The sequence below is a fragment of the Bos mutus genome, chromosome 24, assembly GCF_027580195.1.
Source record: "Bos mutus isolate GX-2022 chromosome 24, NWIPB_WYAK_1.1, whole genome shotgun sequence".
Taxonomy (NCBI): domain Eukaryota; kingdom Metazoa; phylum Chordata; class Mammalia; order Artiodactyla; family Bovidae; genus Bos; species Bos mutus.
The window spans coordinates 45,162,356-45,189,148 of NC_091640.1; positions in this window are offsets into that span (position 1 = coordinate 45,162,356).

Consider the following 26,793-nt stretch of genomic DNA (forward strand, 5'->3'; position numbering starts at 1 on the left):
CATGGGCTTCCTAGCTCAGAGCACTGTGCAAAACTTAGCTTTCCTCCAGGGCCCAGGCTTTACACAGAGAGTTAGAAATTCTAGGTGTAGGTCCCAATTCTGTTCTTTTCTAGCTCTTGGGAGCTCATCGCCTTGGAGTAACCATATTCATCTTACATAGAAAATGGTCACTACAAACACGTCTTACTTCATGTGCCGAACAGTGCACATCCCTGCTCTTGTGGATCTTAAAGGACACCAAACACAAAATGGAAGATGTGACCGTGAATCTTCTTGGTCTTAATGGTCTTCATTATTCAGAAAAGACATGGAGGATCTGAGACATTGAGCATCGGGCCCACGTCACCTGTAGTTCCTATCTCAGTGGTCTTCCTCCATCTCACATGGTGACACTCCCGGTGAAGAGGAGATATCTGTCCTTTGGTGGTTATGGTCTCTAGAGCCAGAAGGCTAAGGTTCAAGTCATAGCTCCCTCACCTGACTTCTAATAAGCACTAGACACATTTGCTATTATTATTACTATTACTTTTATTGCTGCTTTTAATGGTTTTTCCAAGACTGTGAATGGACTCTCTCTTATGCATGCTGTACACATGAATTGTCCAATTAGCCAGTTTAGGGCTACAAATAGAACTAGATTATCCCATAAGCAGAAAAAGTGTATGCACTCAAGCAAAACAAATGTACCAAAAAAAAAAAAAATGCCTACTTCATTAAACTTAGTTTTGTGATCAGAAAATTCCACCAAAACAGGGGTAGAGAATCATAACTATATCGTTTAGTGTTTCCTTTCCAAAGGACTTACCATGAAGCAGAGTGTGCCCTGGAGGAGACAGCAGAGCACAGCTGCCTCCCTTGTCAGGAGTCTGAACTGGGACCTGGGCTTCCTCAGCCGAGCCCCTCTGGCTCCCTGCACTCAGTAGCCGTGGCAGTCACCACAGTCACATTGTCGTTTCTGGGCTTAGTCTTCCCAGGGACCACTCTCCTGACCTCCTTCCGCATTTGTTCTCCTCCCCTTCATCAGGCATGTTGAGGAGTGGGAAGCGGGGATGGGGGTTAGCTGCTGAAAAGGTTTGTGATGAGGCCAGACTCAGCTCTGTCCATCCAGGTACTACCAGGTGAGGAAGCCACTTTTGATCATCATAGGGACAAGGCATTCATGTAACTCATGCCAAGGACCCCTCCAACACCACGCCCTCAACAGCAAAGACAGCTGACATATACAAGAAGGATATCAGCAAGCTATGAGCTAGGGCGCTGTCTGTCACTTTTCTACCTTTTTCTTCAGGATCGTTTTTCTTCCTATAGCACCTTCCTCTCGCCTTCTCCCCAGCAGTTGCCCATGAGCTGGCCTCTGGCTGTCCAGGGTAACTAGCTGGCTGCAGCCTTATGCCCAGGACACATCTCCACTTCACAGAAACTGAGCCTGAATCTTCATCTCCTACTTTCCCGCCTCCACCACACATACATACCTGGTGTGTCTCCCTCATTATTGAGAAAATTGGCTCAGCTGGTACCTAGTGGAATATTTATCAATACAAAAGCATTTGTGGCTACTGAGAGCTTCCATCTGCTTCATCAGAGGGGTCTATGCACTTCAGAATGGGAAGAGTGGAACAGAGATCACCTGCAAAGGTAGAAGGTCAGGCCAAGTGCCTGGGCAGTGGGAGGGCAATTGAAGGACAAAGGCTGGGACTTGCTGATAGCCTTTCAAATCACATAGCACGCTGAGGCCCTGAGTGGGGAGAAGGAGTAAAACCTGTCAGAATCACAGTTCCATTTGGCAGAGGGGCAGGGAACTGGTCACCCAGCTGCATGTAAACAATAAAAGATATTTCTTTGGAAATTTTTACTTGTCTTTTATATCTTGGATTCATAGCTTTGGGGTTTTCAGGTTTGGATTGAGGAACGTTAGAACTATGAGAGACTTGGGAGATACTGCAATGCACCCTCCGTATTTTACAGATGCAGAAACAACAACCCAGGAAAGGAAAATGACCTGACTGAGGTCCCAGAACAAGGCAGTAGCTATGTGTTTGGGGAAAATTCCCAAGATTTCACATATATAAGATAAAACAAAGTTTTCTATAGGATATAGGGAGAATGAGGCCCTTTCCTTCAATATATTCTTCTTTTTGATTTTGGGGTCTCAGAAACCAGCTGAACCTGGCATGGAATCTGCGTGTGAAAAATTAACATCCTTGGCTGAGGGGGATCTGGCTGCAGCACCTGTCACCCCATGGGTCTTGAGGGTTGATTCAGTTGATCTGGTTGTCTAGGTAGTGCTCCCTCCCTCCCTCCCTCGGTGCTCTACGTGTGTCCCTCCCAAAACCGCTTGCTCCGTCAAAGAGGCCGACTCTCCCTGGTAAGAGGAGGACAGTTCTTCGGTTAAGGGTAGACAAGTAACTGTGCTCCCTGGCTAGAAACTCCAGACAAGTTCTTGAAGTCCTTTTGTAGGAGAACATAGGTAGTCAGGCTTCCAAGGCTCCAGACACATCCAAATGACGTGCCGCATATGGCAGTCTGCCTTTCCTTCAAAAAAAGTTTTAATAAATAATTTTTTAAGAAAAAGATTTACCTTCTTTCCATTTTAAATGACAAGCTGACCCATCAGGGAGCAAGCAGGCTGGAACATCATGTCACCACTCTGTGGTTTGACATTTTGGTGACCCTGTGGCCTTGCAAAGGTCACCCTCCCAGTGGTGTGCTAGAGCTGGCTCATACCAAGCCAAGTATGTTCATCTTTCTCCAGCTTCACATCGGCAGCTTGAAGTTGGCCATGATGAAAGTATTTACACCAAGGAAACCAGCACATCAGAGCTTTCTTTCCCCACCCATCCACTGAAAGGGTTCATCATCTTTCTCTCTTCCCGGGGCCACTGCTATCAGAGGCTATGCTCTGTGCTCAGTTGCTTTTGTCGTGTCCGACTCTTTGCTACCCCATGGGCTGTAGCCTCCAGCTCCTCTGTCCATCGGATTCTCCAGGCAAGAATACTGGAGTGGGTTGCCATTCCCTTCTCCAGCTATCAGAGGCTATCTTGGCTCAAATTACTTCTGGCTCCCTGTTGAAGAATTGTAATCAGAGCAAAGTGGCAGGTCTTTGTCTAGAGAAAGACACTAAAGGCTTAATGTTCTTTCTGATTAATCAGTGGCAAATCTTAAGCTCGCTGATTGACACCTCAGATCAGAAATATCTAGATGGCTGTGATCCTGTATGTCCCCTTGGAGCTCTGTGCACTGCCATTTTTCACTCATATGGTGGGGATCCAGGAGGTCAGGGACACAGACACATCCTGCCAGCAAATTGAACTTGGGAGGGATGGAGAGACACACACTTCCTTAACCCTAACTCTTAACTTGAATAAAAGGCCCTGAAGAATTTTGCAGATCTTATATGCAGTGTTAATGAGCAAGGCCTCCCAAAAGAGTACTATCCCCACACTTATAGTTATCCATTGCCTTTAATTGTGTACTTTGGCTTGTTGCTGTTGAGTTTTGTTTTCATTGGGAGTGTAGGAGGGAAAAGATAATACTTAAAATAGTAGAATACTTAAGATACTTAAGATAGCCTCCTTGCTTACTGGGAGCTGAGAAATCTTGGTCCCTTGGAGTCATAGTTAGCTTTTTTCTGGGTATCAGCCATGAGGAGTCTGACTGAGATGGAGTTGATTGTGGAGTTGATTGTGTCTATGGTGAGATTGAAGGGAGGATCCATAGCATATTTCCTGTCGCATTAGACACATGACTTTTATAATGTTTCCCTTGTTAAGCAGTTGGAAGTTGGGTTTATTATCTCCACTTAGGGATACGTGAAACTGAGCAAATGTTGAACCTAAGACAGTTTTGGGCCTCCTATGCTTCAATCGAACCTAGGTTTGATCCCTGGGTTGGGAAGATCCCCTGGAGAAGGGCATGGCAACCCACTCCAGTATTCTTGCCTGAAGAATCCCATGGAAAGAGGAGCTTGGCGGGCCACAGTCTATGGGGTCGCAAAGAGTTGGACACGACTGAGCAACTAGGCACAGCACATTAGGAAAACATAAGGCTGCATACCAAAGAGATACCGTACATTTAATGCTGAAATCTCAAGAATCCAAGATGAGTATTTCATGTACGGATTGATTGACTGAAGGATAGAGTTCTAGTGGAGGGTAAGCTTAGTTTCATGTTAGAATCATTATTGTACTACATTGTTCATAGTGCATTCATTTAATCTATTTTAATAGTGTAAGCAAAGCTATGAGTATGTGTGTATGTGTGTATACATATATCTTATGTATGAACTTGCTTAGATCATGTTTCATGAGTAAGTACCTACCATGCAGCTGGCACAGGGCTAAGCTCTAAGATACAAGGGGAAGCTGAGAAGATACCAGGACTCTGTGAAGCTTACAGTCCAGTGTGTGACCTTGTAAAAGGCTTGATAAGAATCAAACCCAAGACTCCTGATAACAAATCCAAGCATTCTTTCTCCTATGTAATAGCTGTTCCCTTTGGAAGTGATAAGAAATGGCAAGAATGTGTAGAGGTGGCTCTTTCCTCAAGAGATCCCCCTGGGTCCCCCTGTTGGTAAAACTCTGTGGACTGAGTTTCCTCTGATTGGTCTGTGGAGAGTGAACTGATGCTTTCTCCATCTTTTCCTTCCCTGTTCTGGAGATGCATTCTTTCCCCAGATCAGAGAGGACTCTGCTAGGAAACACACAGGAGTTAGCAAGGGGGGTCAGTTGGCTTCATGGAAAAAAGATTTGAAGGCTGAACCTATGGCAGGAGCCCCCACCTCAGTGCTCCCCAAGGATCCCATTTTATTTTCCCTGGACCCCCAAACCCCAAGGAGAATCAGCCATGGGGAAAGATTCCGGCAGGCCTGAGGAATGAGAGCTGGTGACGAAGTGAATGCAGGCAACTCTATTATCTGCTCCCAGGGAGGGGAGGCTGAGGAGCTCGGAGGACTGTTTTTCCCTTAACAGATGCAAGAAAGAGCCAGAAAAGGTCAGAGATAAATGTAGCCCTCACTTTGTTCTGCATATTCAAAAGAACTTTTCTGAAGAAAGACCCAAAATATATGTGTGTTCACTCAACCTTTTCTGTCAGGCACAGAGTTCCAGATATGGAAATGACAGGGTAGCCACCAACGAAGTGTTTGCAGGGCTCACAAGCCGGTCCCCAAAAAGAGCACGCTTTGCGTGGGGCCCATCAGTCTGGCTGGAGAGAGAGAAGCTTGGAAACAGGAGAGTATCTTGAGAAATCATTCCCAGAGGGAGCAAAAAGTTCCCAGGGAGAAAGCGGGGATGGAGTGGGAGGGGGAGAGGGGAACGCCATCATCGCGGGAGGCTGGATGGAAACAGTGCAAGACCTCACGGTGGCCGACATCCCTGCGCATAATCAGAAATTCCTCTCAATTCTGTGGGAAAAGGCTCTTTGCATTGTCAGCCCAGATGCCCCCATGAAGAAATAGCATGAAATGAGTCTCAGGGAAATGTCAGCGTGGGAGTGAGAAATGACTGCCAGTGGCTGGGTGGGGGAGGACAGGCCAGAGAGATGGGCTGACGGAATAAGCTGTCGTCCCCAAAGCAAAACAACACCCACAAAGGTAAAGGGACTCTGCATTCAGTTTGGGCAGTTAGACACCCATTTTCTCATTGCTAGTTCCAATTTTTTTATCTCGTAGCCCCGAAATACCTCTCCTACATGTTTCCACAACCAAGGATGACCCAATCTTCCTTTACAACCATAATTCCACCTGTCCACTTGGGTTCACAAAGCTAGCCTCTCTCCCATTCTCCAGATACATCGAGGACTTTCGTATTCCACGTCTCACCCATGTCTCCAAGTCTTAGAGTACTTGTGAGATAACTGCAGGTTACACCTCTCTGATGTGATGTGTGCTTAGTCGCTTGTATCTGATTCTTTGTGACCTCATGGACTGTAGCCTGCCAGGCTCCTCTGACTATGGGGATTCTCCAGACAAGAAAACTGGTGTGGGTTGCCATACCCTCCTCCAGGGGATCTTCCTAACCCAGGGATCAAGCACAAGTCTCCCACATTGCAGGCAGACTTTACCAACTGAGCCACCAGGGAAACCCTGTTGTGATGTTCAACTGTAATTAGTAGCTCCTGTCCTAAGGCTCTTTTCACACTTATCCTACCTGGTCACACTCTATGTTAGTCTCAACTATTAATGATAATAATAATAACCAATATCTATTAAGCACTAAAACTATACTAAAACAACTTAACCCTTGTACAATTTATTGAACGAATAAATAGTGACATTATTTAATCCTTTTCAGAGAAACAAAATGAGGCTTAGCTAGGTCAAAGGACTTATCTATAATTACATATATAGGCAGAACCTGGATACGAATCTCAGTCCTTCTGATTTGAGACACTCTCTTGTTACCCTTGTGTTCTTCTGCTTCCCATAATGTTTGCTTACTGTCTATCTTCTGAGAGTCATTAAATGCTCGTTTTGCAGATCTAGCCCAGAGAAGATGTTCAGTTGTAAATAATGGATACCTTTGAATCTGACTGTTTTCTTTACTCATTGCATATATTTGGTGCTTGCTTTACAAGTAAATTCATTGATAAGCATGAATATTGAAATGAAGTTTTTAAAAGGACATGAGACAGGTTTATCTGATATACAGTTAACAAATGTTCTTGAAGAGATGGGAAGAATATTATCTTCTTAGATGGGCTTCCCTGGTGGCTCAGACAGTAAAGAATCTGCCTGCAATGTAAGAGACTGGGTTCAATCTCTGAATCTGGAAGATCCCCTGGAGAAGGGAACGGCTACCCAACTCCAATATTCTTGCCTGGAGAATTTCATGGACAGAGGAGCCTGGCAGGCTACAATCCATGGGGTCACAAAGAGTCAGACACAACTGAGCCTGGGTGACTTTCGCTTTTCTTTTACTATCTTCTTAAGTAAGACTTTAGGAACCAGAGATTCTAAAATTAAATGTTATAGTGGACAATTAACTTCTGGCAGATAACAAAACTTTTGCACTATAATTATAGACAGGGCTGGAGATGATTTTAAGAGCATCTACTGCAGCTGATTTTTCATTATAGGTGAAAAATCTAAGGTATAGACTCAGGAAGGACCTTATTCTTGGTCATTCAGGTAGTTCTTCTCAGAACTAACTTTGTTGAAGTGTGAATACTTGAAAAGATCAACCCACAAAGGAAATGTGGAACACTGGTAGTGTCTAGGGCTTCTCAAACTCCAGTGTGCATACAAATCAAGTATGGGGTTCTATAGCATGCAGATTCTGATTCAGTGGAATCAGAATCAGGGATGGGGGCTGCATTTCTGACAAGTTCCTAGGTGAGGCCTCTTCTATTTGTCCATGGACTAACTATACCCTAGACAGCTGGTATCTAATCTAGATCAGCACTGTCCAATAGAGATATAATTGGAGCCGCCTATGTCATTTTAAATTTTCTAGTAGCCACATATAAGAAAGCTTAAAAGAGATAAAATTAAATTTAATAATATTTATTGAATCTAATCTTTGAAATCCAGTATTTAGCTTTAAATTTATAGCACAATTTGAACTAGTCGGATTTCAAATGCTCTATAGACACACGTGACTAATAGTCATCAGCTTAGACAGAATAGCTCCAGACTGTACTTCTGTTACTAGTAGACTCTCTTGTGAAGTCTATTTCATGTTTAGGTCTTGAAACCCAACTATACCAGTTCATCTCTCAAAACAGACTCATTTCTGTGTGTGCCCTATGACATCCTGCCCAGGTTCGGGCACATACATGTACAGTCAGTGAAGACATTAACTGATTTCAACCCTCCCTGACTTCCTATAAGGAGAAAACAGACTTTCCCACCTCTTTGCACATTTACATTATTCAGCTCAGAGCTCTCCAGTTCCTGCACTGTGTACGACATTAGATAAGGTGACTTCCAAACTTTCTTCTTCTTCCAAGAGTCTATGATTTTATTCATTCCAACGTTAGCTTCTCAGCCTCTTTTTCTTCATGGCAAACAGTTCTTCCATCCCTCCCTCATTTCCCCTCTTAAAAACTCATTAATCACCTGCATGCTCCCTCTGGAGCCAATTTCAGGCAACTCTCAGATTTAGAGGCTTAAGTGGAATGCTGAAGTCTAATAGAGGACAATTGGGGTACTATATTAGATGCTCCTATATCTTAATGCCCTCAGAATTCTGTCTCGGGTTTATATACGGCCCTGAGAAAAATGACCCATGATCAAATTATTAAGTGTGCAAGGAAGAGTAGAATATAGAAGTGTAGTGGCTAAGGGCACAGGCTCTGGGATCAGATAGCCTGTGATCAAATACCAGTCAGCATAGGAGCAAATGTAAATTCTCTAAGCTTCCCTATCACCTAACAGCTACACAGTTCAATGAGATACCCAAGTAAATGACTTCAGACAGTACCCCTACAGATTAGTGTTCAATAAGTTGCAGGTGATTATAAAATCTGGAGTTCTTTGACATGTGAGAAGGGGACCTGATCCTTGCCCAGCTCCATCAGGAGAAGTCCTGTGGCCCAAAAGGACTGAGCCCTTTTGGGGTTGTGCTTGCATATGTGTGTGTTAGTCACTCGGTCACATCCATCTCTTTGTGACCCAGTGGACTGTAGCCCATCAGGCTCCTCTGTCTATGGGATTGTCCACACAAGAATACTGGAATGGGTTGCCATTTCTTCCTCCAGGGGTTTTCCTAACCCAGGGAATTTAGAGCAAACCTACTTCTCTTTCACATGTGCATGCTAAGTCACTTTAGTCATGTCCAACTCTTTGCGACCCCATGGATGGTAGCCCACCAGTTTGCTCTGTCCATGGGGATTTTCCAGGCAAGAATACTGGAGTGGGTTGCCATGCCCTCCTTCAGGGGACTTTCCCAACCCAGGGATCGAATCTGCATCTCTTCAGTCTCCTGCACTGGCAGACGGGTTCTTTACCACCAGTGCCACCACTAGGTGTCTAATCCCTCTAATCTCAAGATCTTCTTAACTCAGCCCTTGTCCTTAAATTCCATCACAGATTTCCTTCTCATTGCCTTTCTAGCTGGCATTCATTGGCAAACTTCACCTGGCTCTTTAAGAGCTTGTCAAGCGGGTCATCGCAGAGTGCCCTGTGCACAGAACTCCTGGGTGATGCCTTGTTTCCGTGCTGCCCAAAGTCACCTCATGCAGTTTGCAAATAAACTTCTCCCCTGAAAGAAAGAACAAACAGTTCATAATTGGCAATCTGCATAATGAGTGGTGCGTCTATGCAAATATAACATTTGGAATAATCTATTAATATCTCGACTGTGATGTCTGTGGGCCACCACTTCCCATGCTAATGAGCCAGAGCCAAATATTTTCTGACTCCTCTTGAGGTGAGAAGAGAGACTGACAAACTGCTTTCTTCCTGGGGTTCCAATTAGAAATCTGGAGACCACCAGAGTTGGAAAGGATCTCAGAGACTATTTGATCCCTACACTCCCCAACCACCTCTCACATTAAGGATGAGGAGTTAGAAGTTGAGAGACATGTGGCAGCCCCTACATGGGTATCCTGTGCTGTCAGTGGTCAAAAGCCAGCGGCAGACTCCCAGCCTCAGCCCTTCTTGAGATGCCAACAATGTATCAACATCACCTCCTGCTGATCAGGTTTTTGTTTCTAAAATTCAGTCTTCCCTGTGCAATTCCATGTGGAATTGTCTTTAGCTCTCCCTCCTCTGCCTTCCCTTTCTCTTGATTGAGCTCCTCTTGCTGATCTGGACTTCTAATCTAGAGAACCAACTTCCAGGGACTGCAAGGCAGAAAACTGGGGAACTCAGATCAAAAACATCTGGTCCCAAATAACATGTCATTTGTGAGCTAACCAAAAGATACACCCCTTGGATAGGGTTGAGTCCTTTGCTGTCGAAGTAGAAAGAGTCTTAAACACACATACACACACGATTTCAGTTTTAAAAGTGCTGCTGAACCACCAGCTCTGGGCAAGTGTAGGACAGGCTTTGTGAGTAATCCATGACCACATTTTCTTAAGCCCTTCCCTTTTATCCCAGGCTCTCTTGCCAATCTTAGGCACTTCCATCATTCTCTTCCCCTTCCTTAGAAGCTCCTTCTATCACCCAAATTTCTGACAAGCAGCAGTCCCTGTCCACATACCTGGCCTGGGCAGGGTAGGAAACTGTGGCCAGGGACAGAACCACTGGTTGCTCAGTCAGACACTTAACCATTGCTCAGGGTGTAAGAGAGCCAGTGTGGTCTGGGAGGTTTGGGCCACACCCCAGCAGGGACACTAGCAAGCCTTAAGTTCTCCATATTTAAGGCACAGGGCAAACTGCTGCTCCCCTCTGATGCATTTTCTGGACTTGACCTCACTACTCAGATTGAATTAAGAGCCTCTCCTCATGTTTGGGGCTTCCCAGGTGGCGCTAGTGGTAAAGAACCAGCCTGCCAACACAGGAGACTTACAAGAGACAAGGGTTAGATCCTTGGGTCGGAAAGATCCCCTCGAGGAGGGCGTGGCAACCCACTCCAGTATTCTGGCCTGGAGAATCCCCACGGACAGAGGAGCCTGATGGGCTACAGTCCATAGGGTCGGACATGACTGAAGATACTTAACATGCACGCATGTCTCATTTTTCAGATTGTACAAACCACCCTTTTCCTTTTGTACAATTTATACTTTGCTGAGCTGTCTACATGTCTCTCTTCCAGGCCAGATTATGAATCTTTTTGTCTCCTGAAACCTTGAGCACCTTGCTCAGTATCTGCCACAAAAACATGCTCAGACAGAGTAAGTAAATGAAGTCATAAAAACCTCTGCACACTTCAGTTTCTGCATCAGGGAAATGAGGTAGTTGCACTTTCTCAACTTAACTCTATGAGTCTAAGATCTTATTGAGCACCTGCTGTGTGCTCACATTCTGCGAGGAGTTACTAAAAATCAAAGGAAGTATAAAACTTCTTCTAGCCCTCACCAGTCTAGTTGGAAACAAAAACACATTCAGTTAAGAAAATCATTTCAGGCTAAACTGGCCAGCTATATAGTTGATACAACAGAGATTCAGAGAAAAGAGAGATTCCTGCCAGTGAGTGAGTGAGTGAAATTACTCAGTCGTGTCCAACTCTGCAACCCCATGGACAGCCTACCAGACCCCCCATCCATGGAATTTTCCAGGCAAGAGTACTAGAGTGGGTTGGTATTTCCTTCTCTAGGGGATCTTCCCAACCCAGGGATCAAACCCGGTCTCTCACATTGTAGGCAGATGCTTTACCGTCTGAGCCACCAGGGAAGTCCCTGACAGAGGGGACGTTTAAAGACAATTCTCAGTGGCAGTAGGTGGGTGGGCACAGGGTGGGAGCATCCCAAGAGCAAAGGATGCATGAGCCACCTGCAACAGGGCTTCAGAGCTAGGCATACAAGCCAGTTACCTGTGGGAGAGGAGCAGCAGCCTCATACCTGATTCCTGATCATCGGTTCAGTAAGAAACCTCTACAACTCTTGCTCATACGTTTAGCTTCTCCTCTGTATACACTTTTCCCTAAAAAATGTGTCCTATTTTAATAAAACACCGTGTCACTCATGTTATCCTCAACATGTTCCTTCACTTCCTTACTCCTTGGAAATGTGACTCCTGTCACTGGATCCACTGCACGAACAGCCCCATGCGATCTGGCTGCTTCCTCCCCTAGGTGCTGATGCTATTTTCTAAAGGACTCTAGAACATCAGTAACTGCCAAACCTCAGAGCTATTTCTGGTTGAAACTACTGACCACCAACCTGCCTTTCTTGAAATGTCTCTTCTGGTTACTGTCATCTGCTCAACTTTTTTTTTATCACAAACCTCACTTTCCATCTTTTTCGTTTGTTTTTTACTACCTTCTCATCCTTAAACACAGACATTCCCCCAAATCACTGAGAATCTTTACCTCAATCCCTGAATGATTGCATCTTTTTAATATAATATTGGCTTCTACCCAGATGACTTGCAAATTCCTGATACTAACCCCAAGTCCTCTCCCAAGCTTTGGACACCGGCTTCGAGTCAACTGCCAACTAAACGGTCAGCCTGGAGTCTTAACAGCACCTCAAAACCACTGTCTAAAAGCCCTTCCTATTTGCTCTTACCCCGAGCCTTCCCCCGCCACCATCCCTCCCTTTCCTTCCTCGCCACATTTATTCCAAAGCTTAAACTTTGTAGATTCCCCCTCCTCAGCATCTCGGCTCAGATTCCTCTCTTTCTTTCCGCTTCATGCGCCCGTCCTTTCATCTGGCTCTTTTCTCCCTCTTAGACACCTGCCCTGTCACTCTCACTTTCAATCCATACAAAGCTGCCAGTTGCACCTTTTCTTTGTTATGGCTCTGATTATCCCTTTTCACTGGATAAAAGCTTTCCGTGATTCTCCTTTACCTACAAAACTTAAAAGAAACCCTTGGTCGGGGGCCCAAGTCTCTGTCTTCTATGGCCTCATCCTCTGGCTTTTACCTCCCACCACTACCTATTCAGCTTGGCAGGCTACAGTCCACGGGGTCACAAGAGTCGGACGCAACTTAACGACAAAATCACCAGCACTACCTATTCAGGGGCTTCCCAGGTGGCACAGTGGTAAAAAATCTACCTCGGTGCAGGGGACGCAGAAGACGTGGGTTTGATCCCTGGGTCAGGAAGATCCCCTGGAAGAGGAAATGGCAACCTGCTCTAGTATTCTTGCCTGGAAAATTCCATGGACAGAGGAGCCTGGTGGGCTACAGTCCATGGGGTCTCAAAGAGCCAGACACAGCTGAGTGACTGAGCGCACAAGCGCTGTTTACTCAGCTCCCAATTACAAAGATCTTGACTGTTTTCCACAGACATTCCACACACTCCCATCTCAGTGGCTTTCTCAAGCTCATCTGTCTTCCTAAAATATTCTCCCCCTACAATTACTGTAAAAATGTATGTATCCTTCAAAATTCCCGTGAAATTGCCATTCCTTCCTTAAACCCTAAAACTAGTGTAATTTCCATCTCTTTGTTTCTTCCCTAAGTCACTTAGATGTTTTACTTTAAATTTACAATTATTTATCAGCAGGCTCCAAACCAGAAAGTAAGCTCCTAAGACTGGGACTACATCTTATTTGTTTCTGAATTCTCTGGAGGATTTAATACATTGCCTTAAAGGCTCTTATTAAAAGTGAATTGAATTGAACTGAACTGAAATATTGATAAAGAGGTCTGATGACAGTGTCCTTTATTCCTCATCTCCAGAGTAAAACGTCCTGAGAACTACTTCTTGAGAACACTCTGTGAGCTACAGAGCAGTTAAAATATTTAAACTTGAACTTGGATGGCCATCCCCTATATCTAGGGAAAACTGACTTCAAGGGCTTCTGGAAGTAGTTTTCTCCTTTAAAATTCTGAGATGACACGATAGAAGCAGGTGACTCAGCAGGCTTCTGGAGCTGGACATCAATTGTCCTGAATTCTCGTTTGTTCTTGCACATGCAGTCATATTTATGGACTGACACTTTACTGATGCTCTTTGGGAGGTAAAGAGTTAAAGAATATACAGTTAAGGCTTTCAAGTTTAAGATCCTGATGAAACTCTAGGAGAAGGGTCCATGTCATTGTTTGTTTGTTTGTTTTTACCAAGGTATTCACAGAGCCTGGAAAACATCAGTGTGTAATACATTTTTATCAAATAAATTCGATGGGGAGATGATACCTGACCAAAGAGCTAATCAAATTAAAATCCAAGATAGCAAAAGGTTACACAAAAACACAAGATAGTAAAGTTACTGCATTGTATTAATCCTTGAATTCTTCACCCCACCCTCATCTCATCTAGTGCCTAGAAAAACCCAGATGGGCATATTAGAGCTGGAATAACCTCAGGTGTCATGGATACAAACTTCTACCCAGTGCAAGACCAGCTTTCAGGCGTCCTTGACAAAATCCCTTCCAGCTTCTACTTTAATTCCCTCAAGAATAGTAAGCTTGCTGACATCTACATTGTTGGACAATTCTCTATGTTAAAAAGGCACTTCCCATATTGAGCCAAAAGTTGGCTTCTTATAAATTCCACCCACTGGTCCTAATTCTGCCTCCAAAGTAACACAGTGAAAATCTATTTTCTCTTCCATGTGATGGCCTTCCCATGTCTGAAGACACGTCTCCACCATGTGAACTATTCTCCATTCCCTGCCCCCATTGCCTCAACCATTCTTCCTGTGACCTGGTTTCAAAGCTATTCTTCACAATCATTACCCACCTCTGAATGTGCTGCAAACATGCTACTCACTGATTCTCTAAAATGTGAGTCCCAGACCTGAACAAAATACCTTATTTATGCTCTATCTCAACTGTTACCTTCTATGATCTGAGTCCCATCCATCTCTTAAAGAAGCCTATGAGTACATCAAATTTTGTGAAGCTTGGTAATTATTTGCTTACACTAAGTGTAGAATTTTGTTAAAAATTCATGCCCATTTTAGATAAACTCACCTTCCCCAAGTCTCTCATCCTCTGATTTTTCATTTATCATAGGACTTGACCATGGCCAAAAAGAATGTCAAGCAGGTATTCCATTTTACACAGGGACTGGTAGGAGTACGTGATAGGTAAGGAAAGGAGCTTTCTGCTAACTAGCTAGGAGACCATATGCAAACCACTTTCCATCCCACCTGCCATTAATATATGGCTCAAATAAGAAAGTTAGATGTGAAAGGGATTTGAAAAATCAAACTGAAGACTGAAAAGGAAATATTAAGATGATTTAGTCTCCAGTAAACCCCCAGTGCCCTTCAATTATCTCCTGGTAGCTGCCACTGTAATCTCCAGGCGTCTCACATATGCTGCTGATGGGGTTAACCTTGCTCAATGGTCTAGTGCCCAGGAAAGAACAAGACCACCCTTAACACCTGCGTGATCATGGCAACCCACTTAACCTTATGGAAATTGTCAATATCCTCCAGCCAAAGACCACCAGGCTCACACCTGTAGTTGAACATGTTGGGGTTATTACTCTTTCAATCAAGGGAGGATGCACATCATGGCAAAGTGTTATCTCAGGAAAAGGGTGCTGGAAAGAACTGTTTGTAGCATCTTGGCCTTGGTTGGATGATTTGAGACAGGGTCCAAGGAAATGAAGATTTGCTCCACATTGGGTGCTGTCAGGAAGAGGGGAAAAGTCTATGACTGGGTATCTTAATAAATCTCATGTATAGTGAGAATTCGGAGGAGGCAATGGCAACCCACTCCAGTACACTTGCCTGGAAAATCCCATGGACAGAGGAGCCGGGTGGGCTGCAGTCCATGGGGTCGAGAAGAGTCAGACACGACTGAGCGACTTCACTTTCACTTTTCACTTTCATGCATTGGAGAAGGAAATGGCAACCCACTCCAGTGTTCTTGCCTGGAGAATCCCAGGGACAGGGGAGCCTGGTGGGCTGCCATCTATGGGGTCGCACAGAGTCAGACACGACTGGAGCGACTTAGCAGCAGCAGCAGCATAGTGAGAATTACTGGTAAAGAAGTAGATGTCACTCATTCTAAGTGGGTTTTCAGTATTTGTGGGTGGCATGATGGCCTTGTTTTTGTTTGTTTAGATAAAATTATAAAGTACCCTTTGCTTTGTCTCATTTTATCATGGTCTCAGAATAACCTTGTCTGAGGTTAGTGTTCTGCAAGATTGTTTATATCCATCAGGAGAATAACATGACCTAGCTGTGAGGGCCAGGTCAGCTTTCAGATGTCAGGGCCTTCTCTTTTTTTCTTTCTCAAAGTTAACTTAACTGTTTGTTAACCTCCTTGCATATCAGTTACCTCATCTATAAAACAGAAATAATAACTCTTACCATTGTGGTCAGGGATCAAAAGTGCTCACGTGTGTGGAAATGCTTTGTCAACTCTATGGTTGCTTTCTAACTACGGGGCTGCCTTGCTCAGCTCTGGGCTCCTCGATCTATGACCTGCAAACATTCTTGAGTTTTATTGGGCCCTCTTAGGCCATCACCCCCGAGAAGAAAAATCTTACCTGTAGCTTCATAGTTGAGCCTTCTGTGGAAGCTGCTCTTGAACTCTTCTGATAAACCTCCCACCACAGATGAAGGCAGCCAATTTCTGTACTTACTGGGCAGTGAATTATCTCCTCTACCAGCTGGAGCTGATCTCTCTGGTGGAGCAGAATCAAGCAGGCCTGAGATCATCTTATCACATAGTGCAGTTGGATAGTGAAGTTTGGTATATATTTGGTTAATAAATAATTACATTCTTATAATCAAAACATCATTGGAGACATATTCTTGACCAAGCCTCTTAATAGTTAAGTTAAGGATCAGGTAATGAAAGACCTCCTGAGTTTAGTTTTCTGTGATCTCTTGATTGGGGTCATCTAAAACTATGTAAGCAAAGACACAGGGCTGGATCTAATCTGTTTCCTTTGCTTTTAGATCCTTACCTGAACCAACGGGGATTTCAACCTTCATGTCAATATTTTATTTTTTCTTCTGCAATGTGTCTCGGGCATAACTTTTTAGGAATCTAATAACATGGACTATAAATTCTTTAAGGTGCAGACTGGCTGGAGACAAAAACTGTGATTTTAACTCAACTCATGTAACATTTGGGCATAATACTGGTGCTCAGTGCTGGGGATATAGAGAAGAATTAAACGCAAGCTCTACCTTCAAAGAGCTTGTACTTTTTAAGGGAAAGATAGTACCTGGTGGAATATATTGAGTAGTACAATGGATGTCAAGAAGAGTGGGGTTTCATTCTACCTGAAGCGATAAGGGAAGACTTCTTGAAAAAAAAAAAAAATTTTTTTTTTGCTAGAGTTAATCTATATGGCTTGGTTTGCAAAACACCTAGCTACTGTGTTACATCTCCCATATTCTCCACAATTCTAGTCACTGTGTTACTAGCTACTAGTAGCTCCATTCTCCTAGCGGCTATATTATGTCTCTCCAACCCATTTTTCCCACCTGGAGACTAAGTGATTGCCTACCTTGCATTATTGGAAGGAACCATATTCCCTTACGGTTTGGAGTTTAAGTCAGGTGTGATTAGTCCCTGAAATACAAGTATTTTAGATCAAATCGCTTTGTAAAGAACTTATGAAAGTTCTAGGCACTTGGTAGGCACTTCTCAAAGACTTCTAATTGATTAAATAACACCAATGTTTTCAGACATTCCTTTTAAAATTCATGTGGTTCTTTTGAAAAGCACTGCTAGATATCAGTTTTTTTCTTTTTTTGAAGGCCACTACAGTCTTGCATAAAGCTTAGTTTAGAACTGCAAGAACCTTTAAAATTATCTAAACCAGTGGTGGCAAGCAGTTGTAGCCTCAAGAAAGAACTCAATTTGGTCAATAATGGCTGTTTCAGATGCTATGTTGAAAAGGATTCTGAGTCTAATTCAGTAGAAAAGATGATCTATTAGCCTTATGTGCCACAGGCATGAACTGCCTAGCTCCATTTGTGCTATACACTTGCCTTCCCTGATGTATTCCAATGTTTTTATTTGACAGAAGAGCAAATTGCAAACTAGAGAGGGAAAGTGACTTGCCCAAGAAAACTAGGACTAAGACCCAGGTCTCCTGATTCCAAGTTTATTGCTTTTCCCATAATGCCATGCAGCTCCCAGAAGCCCCTGGGAGGTCAGTGCAGACTGTCTGCGGAAAATAGAAGAAACTAGTTTGTTGTATATTAAAAGCTCAGCTCCAGTGCAAAACACAGTGACCACACAGAAGCTATTTCAGCCAATGGTGATTCAAAGCTTCATCCAGCTCATGGGATCCCAGAGGCTGAGAGGTGAAATGAGCTTAGTAGTCGCCCAATAAAAAGCTACACAGCCAGTGCAGGAGCCTTTTCTCTAGTTTCCCTTGTGGGCCTAAACAAAACTGGTCTGGGCAAGATTTGCATTTGTTACACTCACACTTCTCTTGCTTTCTCTACTTCCCCCAGTCTCCTGGGAGTTGGCCTCCAGGAGCTCAGACCCTCATGATGTTCTTGATCCAGTTTAGACCTTCAATCCAGGCTTAATCTTATCCCAAGTTGTCCCATAATCCAAACCATCTAAATCACTATCCTTGCTGGAGTCTAGAGAAGACCAATCTGAAAAACATTTTTGGCTGGCTGCCCTAGGCTCTGCTTTCCTGGGCTTATTTTCTCCACTTCAGGGCCCATCTCTTCCCTGCAACCCCAAGGGGCATCTTACAGTGAGGTGAGGTGAGAAGGGTGAATGAGTTTAATCTGAGATTCTTCTGCAAGGTGGATATGAAGACAAGGACCAATATTAAGGGTAAATTCCCAGAAAATGAACAAATTTAGAGAGACTTTCTGGGTTGAGTAGAGGTGGAAAAGAATGTATCTACAAGACATGCTGGCATAGGCATTACATAGAAAGGTAGAGATTGGGTGCAAATTACATTTGTTTGAAAATGAGAGGGCTGAGACCCGAAGCCTTTGCCTCTTAAACCACTGGGCCTTGACCCACCGCACAAGAGAGGAGTCATATCTTGAAGGAGCCTCGTAGACCTTCTCTGCTGACTGAGACATACTGACCCTACCTCCAGCAGCTGATTTCATCTTCAATACGAAAAGCACTGTGGACCCTTCCAGGACCAACCTGGAAATTCAGGAACAAACCTTGCTCTCTAGAGGGCTTTGTGGCTCTAGGATTTCTATGCTCCTCAGTATGGAGTCAGCCAACAGGCTTCACAAAGGAAATATCCCCCACTCTCATGGGGCTGCCAAGGATGTTCCAAAGTCACCCCCAGCCTGCCTTGGCCTGTGTCTGAGTAAATGGATGGATTTAGGATCGACTCTTAGGCACTGCTGCCCTCTGCTGGGTGGTATGGACCCAATTGCCCCCACGAGGTGCTCTGTCCACCCCACAGCTGCCCAGCCATTTGCCTTATGGCTGACCGGCCTTGCAGCTCATGTTCAAGTGGAAAAGCACCAGGAAACTGAGGACCTTGGCAGGTGTGTGTACTTGAGTGGGTGCTGGGGTGAGACTGACCTATGGGATTAAACCCAAATGGCCAATTATCCTCAGTTAAAGGTGAAAGCTCCCTTATGATTTGAGTAAGACCTTCACTGTGGTCTCACTCAGCTAAAAAACCACATACCACCATGATGGCACCTTGAAGCAAAGATGACCAACAAGCTTTGCCTGCCTTTTGTGACTGGTGAGCTAAAGCACAGAAACAAAATGGGAATAATTGGATGGCAGGGGAACATCAGGATATTGTCATTGTTCTCCTTAGAGATGAAAGGGAAAGCAGAAAAACATCTGCACTCTGAAATCTGCTCCGATGCGCTATGTGGGCCAAGAAAACCTGCAACCACAAAGTGGGGCTAATTTACTGCTCTAATCACCAGCCTGCAATCTGAAGCCAGACATTATCTTAAAGTACACACCAGTTACAGGTGAGGCACAGCAAATGTTTGATTAGTGCTACCAAATTCCCTGCAACTTGATAATGTTTCTGAGAGCACAGGAACCCAGGGCTGGGCACCAATGGAACTGAGCTGCATCTGGCTCCACACCGAGCTGTCTGCCTGTGGTCACAACCTTCCTTAGAAATCCAGCCAGGCCCTCTTCCCAGGGTGCTGAGATGCAGAGATGCTGAGTTTAAACAGGCCAAATTAAAAAAAGGAACTCAGCAGGAGGGAGGAGAGGTGGATTTAGATTTAGTGGATGAGGAAGAAACAAGTTCCTTCCAGTGAGACTTGAAAGTGTAATAGAAGAAGGGAGGAGGGTTAAAAAACCCCAGGATATCCAACCTGTGTCACGTGCCAGGTATTTTGTATATCATCCATCCTCGCATAGAACATGGTTACCATCACTATCTTCTCATTTTGCAGATGTGAGAACTGAGATGACCATTCAAGTGATTCCCCCAAGATACCTTAGCTAGAGAATTATGAAGCTGTAACCCAGACCCATGACTGACTTAAAGGCCTTCAAACTCAATGGCCCCAAAGCAAGAGGGGTTCAAATGAGCTGATTCAGATGTTACAGTGTTTTACCGGTTACACAGAAAAGTAAGAAGAAGAATATGGCAGTCCATGGGATCAGAAAGGATGGAAACAAATGCCCTTGGGGCAGCTGAGGCCTTTACTGAGCCCTTGGCATATCCCCAGGACTGTATAAAGTTCTGTGAGTGAAGCAGAAGGCATGGTGCCTGCCCTCAAGGAGCTTAGGGTCTGTTTGAAGAAGAGGAGATTGTTGACTAAGAAAGGAGAGATGCTGTAGAGTTCTGAATTGAGAGATGCATCCTTAACCAAGAAGGAGGACTTGAGTCAGCAGAGAAAAAAAGCATAAGCCAAACTGTGGAGGTGAAATTGATGGTGGTGAGTTATTCTGGGGTATATGAAGAGGCCCAGAAGAGAAGTTACATCTGTCTAGCTGGAGTTGATTCAAAAATTGCAGCTGGAAATTACTGCTGGCTGGCTTTTAAAACCCAAACTGAAGGGTCAAATGTCTCATGGAAATTTCATGTCCAAAACCAGTAGATGGGATGGGAGATGGTCATAAAAGTAAAGGGAGGACCAGGGTAGAGTGAAGGTCGGTGAAAGGAAACTCAGTTTTCAAGACACCTGGAGGCAGAGCTGTTTCCTGCAGTGTCTTCTAGAAGTTTTAGACTTCAGGAGGGTCTTGGAAAACAAAGGCCAACTGCAACCTTGTAGTCTGAAGGCACACGCGCCCCCTAATGGGCCCACACTCTGCCTCTGCACCTGGCGTCTCCCCATCACAGCTCACCTCCCTGGCCCCCATCCTGGAAAGGCTCACTTCCTGCACAGTAGCAGTGCTGCAGCTGCATTAACAGATAAACTGAGTCTTGCTAATAACACACAACTCTAGATTCCTCCCCACCCCCGGATTCAACCCCTAAGATGCCTCCTTTGAGAAGCAGAAGAGCAGGGTGTGGCTGAGAGCAGGGTCCTTGGGCGGTCAGGCTGGGATTTGAGTCTCTGCAGTGAGACCAGCTGGCTGTGGGACCTCAAGCAATTTACAAGACCCACCAGAGCCTCGGCTTCCTCAACCACAGAATTAGGAGGGAGGTAGTACCTACCTCCAGGGACATCAAGCAGGTCAGTTCAATAATGAACCCAAACCACTCAGCACGTAACCAGGCACATGGCGAATGTGCAGGATAAAGGGCAGCTTGTTATTAGTAGTGTGAATTGTGATTCAATCTGAATTGTTCTCTATGAACATTCTATGAATGTTTGCTCTCCCTGCAGACCTGGGCTCAAACAGTTTCTGGAAGACTCTTTTCTGAATCGCTGTTTTTCTCTAAACTGTTCCTAGTCCACTTCTTTCCTTGGGCTTCCACTGAGAGTCTACACATTGAGACATCTCTCCTGTAAGAATTCAGTTATGTCTTCCTGAGAACTTTCTGCCTTATATTACAGTCACTTATGCTCACATTTTGTTCCTGTCTTACAAGGATAAGCTTCCTGTATAAATCAAAGGAGGTGAGGCCATGCTGCAGCATCAATGACCCCCAAGGTTTTCGACAGGAAAGGCTTTTGTCTTCCTGTTGTCTTCGTTTTGACTTCCATCACTGATGGGTTCAGCTAATGGCAGTCACTCAGGGGCCAGGTTAATGGAGCAGCTACCACCTCACACTCTGCTTGTCACCAGGCATAAAGAGGGTCTCACATTAGCATGTAAGTGCTCCAACCTGGAAGTAACACACAGGACTTCTTGTCACAACTCATTAACAAATTCATCACATGCCCTGCCCCCCACACAAAGAGAAAGCAGATGCAACCCACCCCACCACGTGCCCCCCACCCCACAACACCACGTGCCCCCCACCCACCCCCAAGGTGAAGAGAACCAGATATTGGTGACAACAAGAGATGACAACCATATTCCTGGATTGCAAAGGCAATGGAGTCACTTTGCATCACACCCCACGTCACCCAGCAGTGGGTATGCCTTGTACAAGAAGTGCACAGTAGAAATCTTTGAGTAATTAACTGAATGAATATGTATAGTTCACAATTATGTCCTTTCTCCCAGTAAAGATCAATGCCTTAGGTCAGAAATCTCTTAATGACTACTCGTAGAAATTTCAAGTATCCTAGGGGCAAGTCAGAAGGATGATATTTACATAGAGGACACAACTTTATGTCCTTCTTATTCACATCATGTGTTTTTAAACATAAAGTTGTATGAATTATTATGACAATCAGTAACTAAGAAGGATTATTTGCCCTCAGGATTATTTGACTCATACACAAAATAGCATCTACATCTGAGGTAGCTGAAAGATAATCTACAGCTACTTACAGAAAATGCGTGCAGCTGATTGACAAGGTGTCCATTGGAAGGACTGCGAAATAGATGGATTCCCATGGGGTCAGTTATATGGGAAGGAAGGTCATCCTTGACCTGATTCTTAAAGACAATGTGCAGTTTGGGAAGGTTCAGAGGAAGAAGAAGAAGTCCTGGATCTTCTAAAGGTCACCTTGTTCAAATTTTAAAGAAACTATGAACCTGAAATGAGACCTCATCTTATCACAGATGGAAAACAAGTTCGCCCTTTTAGATCTTGACAGGAGCTGTTGAGAGTTTCTTCCATTCCTTCCTGTTAGCTGGGGCCATTCTGGCCAGGTCTGTTCCATGCCCCAGGGCTGAAAGTACAAAGGGTGGACAATTTTGTATGTTGAGATACAGAATCTCTGAGCCTTCATTTCCATCATTTCTCCTTATATTCTCCAAGAGAACATAAAAAAAAAAAAAAAGAATTCCACTCATGTTTCTCATTCCAAATGCTAGTTAGAAGGAAGAGCATCCTGGCATTTGCATGGAGAAGGGATGAAAATCATAAACTCCTCCATTGTGATCTATGAATGTGAAGGGCTTAAAATTCAATGCTGCACACGAATATGTATTTGAGTATGATGGGGCTATAGAGCCAAGGGATCCTTCTATATCCTTATACATCCAAATGTGGGTTGGATCCTTCAAAGAAGGCACACTGATGTGCTAGAAGCATCTAATAAAGATTTTTAAATATCAAATAAATAATTAAGGGAAGACAGAAGTAAAATATTCATGTATATTAAAATGTGCATATAAATAGACACAGTAATCCAGCATGGATGAGAGTAAGAGATAACCCTTTGAGAGGTAAAACCTTTTGATTTCAAATCATTTTGGTGGAGATCTTTCTAAAATACCTGACACAAATATGAGCCCTGATCTGTAGAGGCAACTGAGCATCCTGAAGCTAAATGTTGGTGGTGAGGGTCGACTTTTGGATCAATCGTTGACTGGCTGGAGAAGCTTGTAGCTTGAGTAGTGGGCTGGAATGGTCATAGACTCCAAGGCAAGCTTGCAGCTTGTTTCCTTGATTTAATTTTTATACAGGTTTGATCCTTTATAATTTTTTTGTTCTCCTAAATCTGGACTACAGATGCCATCTTCATAATTTCTTGAACCATGGAGTATAGTTCTGTTTCCCCAGAATTAATGGTCAACCCAGTGGCCACACTAAGCTTTTCCAAAAGGATAGTCTTGTTCTTCGTCAAATTATACTATTGTTCATCTTTGAGAACTGACCATTTCTGCAATATAAAAAGCATTGTTCTTATAGTTGCTCTCAGCATCCCAAACAACACCAGCTAAAGTTCTATCTTCCTTGGATTAAGTTAACAGTAAACACTGCAAAATAGTGACCTGTTAGGGTTTTGCTACAAAAGGTTTCTCAAACTTCTGTTGTTGAACTACAGAACTAAAAGGTGCTTTACATTTGAGGCTATTTGCTTACAGGTGCCCAAGGGCAAGATAGGCCTTTGGCAAAACAAAAAAGTTGACCAGGTTTGGCATGCTTTGCCCAGTGGTTCTCTCCTCTCTCTCCTTTTTTCGGGAGCCTCACCCCCATTTCAAAAGATCTTTGAATTAGATTCCACAGTTACTTCAAAGAGTAAAAATGGTGTCCCTGCTAAATATCTTTGCATTTTTACAGATACCCAAACATTAAACTAAAAGTTTATCGAAGCCTCAATTGGCACTGGAGAGAGAACTTGAAAGGAGATATGGCCTTGCCATAAGTCCTGGAGCTGTAGAATACATGTAGTCGTTTGCTCTCCATATACACCAGGCTATAGCCTGGACAGAGTAGGACCTGTGTGCTGGGAGGAACCCAGATGTGGGGCAGGCACTGACATGCCTGGTGGTGCTGAAGAGGGACCTCTACCTGTCTGGCTTCCCCTGTTCCCAGCTGTCTCTGAGAATGGGACAATTAGGGTGGATTAAGGGATCTTGCCATCCCCTAAGCTTGGCAGGATTTGTGCTCCATTGTCTGCCTCACATCAGCCAATTCATTTTTTCATCATTAAACAAGTGTTCCTTGAGCACCTACTAAGTGCTTGGTGCTGTTCTAGGGGTGAACAGAGAGGAGTTTACATTTTACTATCTGAGAGAGATCACTGTGAAAGAAGCACAAATAAAATAAGGTCGATAAAGAATGTCTAGGAAGGAGGTTAGGACGTGACCTCGAGTGGAGGGGTGTGAATTCAGCTGGGGCGGTCAGGTCTGAAAGGCCTAATGGAAGTGATAAGATTGCTGCCCCTCATGAGTGGCCACAGGTGCCAGGCACCGAACTGAGCACTTTTCACTCAGCTCATTTAATGCTCACGATACCCAGTCAGATAAGCAATACTGCTGTGCCCACTTTACAGATGAGGAACGCAACATTCAGGGAGGTTAAATCCAAATCCCAGAATCCTACCCAGGTGCATCACCTCCTGGGAATGGGTCAAGTGACCAATGGCCAAGACACCAAGGCCATCTGACCCCATGGAGACCCTCAGGTCGTGCTGTCACCAACAACTCCCCACCCCTGCCCAATACACACATGCATTTCACCTACATTAGCTTGTTTTCTTCTTTTGCTCTAAGGGTTTAATTTTGTTAGAGCTGTATGAATTCTTGTTGCTAAATGTTTAGAAGGAGGAGAATTGAAAAAACAGTCAAGTACTACCTGGCCCAGGTAGTACTGGAACCAGTGAAAATCTCAGGGCACAGCATGGTAGTCAGTGTTCACGCTGCTAGTGTGGAGTTCACCACGAAATGTTAGGATACATGTAATAGCTCTGTGTAACATGGACCACCACCACCGCAACATGGACTGGAGTAGAACAATGTATTTTAAAAAGATTTTCCACCAAAGTGATAGGTGTACACGGTATTTGCTTCAACTGGATATACCATGCTTACATAAAGATTCACCTATTTCTAAGTGTTGAATTAAGGTATCATCTGAACTTTTGAACATATGTATACATGCTGCTGCTGCTGCTGCTAAGTCGCTACAGTCGTGCAACTCCATGGCCAGCAGCCCACCAGGCTCCTCCATCCATGGGATTCTCTAGGCAAGAATACTGGAGTGAGTTGCCATTTCCTTCTCCGATATGTATACATATTTATATGCAAATATGTTTGTATACGGCTTTTCTATTTCACTTTGAAAAAAAAGATACATAGATAATTAAAAAGTCCAACCTTTGCTTAAATTGTTGAGATTAAACTTTTTTAAGAGCACATTTGCTTTCTAATAATATGAATCAACTTATTTTCTTTGTTCAAGGAAGCAGTAAATTCTTAGTAAATGAAGAAACAACAGGAAAGTCTTTTTCCCTTTATAAGTTCCCCTAGCATTCTTTCTACAGAATCGCTTGACTAGAAGATTTCTCCTCTCTTAACATCTATTGTTTACCAACAGTTTTGTATGTTGATACATTTTTAGGGCTATTTTGTATGCATATGATCTCAATCTGTATTTTAAATAACTGAAAAGTATCCAGGAAGACCTAGACTTCTAAATATGCCTTGTCCTTTTCTGCTAACCCATTCCTGAAATTTTGCTGGTAGTTGATTTAGTCCTTTTATTGAAACCTTATCCTCTGCAGCACAAATTTCTAAAATACATGCATTCTTGGGAGAGGTGGCATATCAGTTTAACAGGAAAGCATGCACCAAATCATTTTTCTCTACAGAAAAGTTTGTGATGATAGATTGTTCCTCTGCATCATGGAAACCCAAGGTCTGGAACAAGGAAGCTTTTAAAGGTTTTAAAGGTTTGCTAGCCCAGTTCAGTTCAGTTCAGTCGCTCAGTTGTGTCTGACTCTTTGCGACCCAATGGACTGCAGCACGCCAGGCTTCCCTGTCCATCGCCAACTCCCGAAGCTTACTCAAACTCATGTCCATTGAGTCAGTGATGCCATACAACCGTCTCATCCTCTGTCATCCCCTTCTCCTCCTGCCTTCAATCTTTCCCAGAATCAGGGTCTTTTCAAATGAGTCAGTTCTCTGCATCAGATGGCCAAAGTATTGGAGTTTCAGCTTCAGCATCAGTCCTTCCAATGAATATTCAGGACTGATTTCCTTTAGGATGGACTGGTTGGATCTCCTTGCAGTCCAAGGGACTCTCAAGAGTCTTCTCCAACACCACAGTTCAAAAGCATCAATTCTTCGGCACTCAGCTTTCTTTACAGTCCAACTTTCACATCCATACATGATTACTGGAAAAACCATAGCTTTGACTAGACAAAGCTTTGTTGGCAAAGTAATGTCTCTGCTTTTTAATATGCTGTCTAGGTTGGTCATAACTTTTCTTCCAAGGAGCAAGCATCTTTTAATTTCATGGCTGCCCAAAGAGAGTGGAAGAGAGCTGGACACTCTTGAGAGTAACATAAGCCCTAAGACTGGACGCTGTTAGTCCCTTCTGACTTGACCCCCTCCACGTTGTCTGAGATAACAGCCAGAGTGCTCTCTTCCCCATCCCTTCTTGCATGAGAAGCA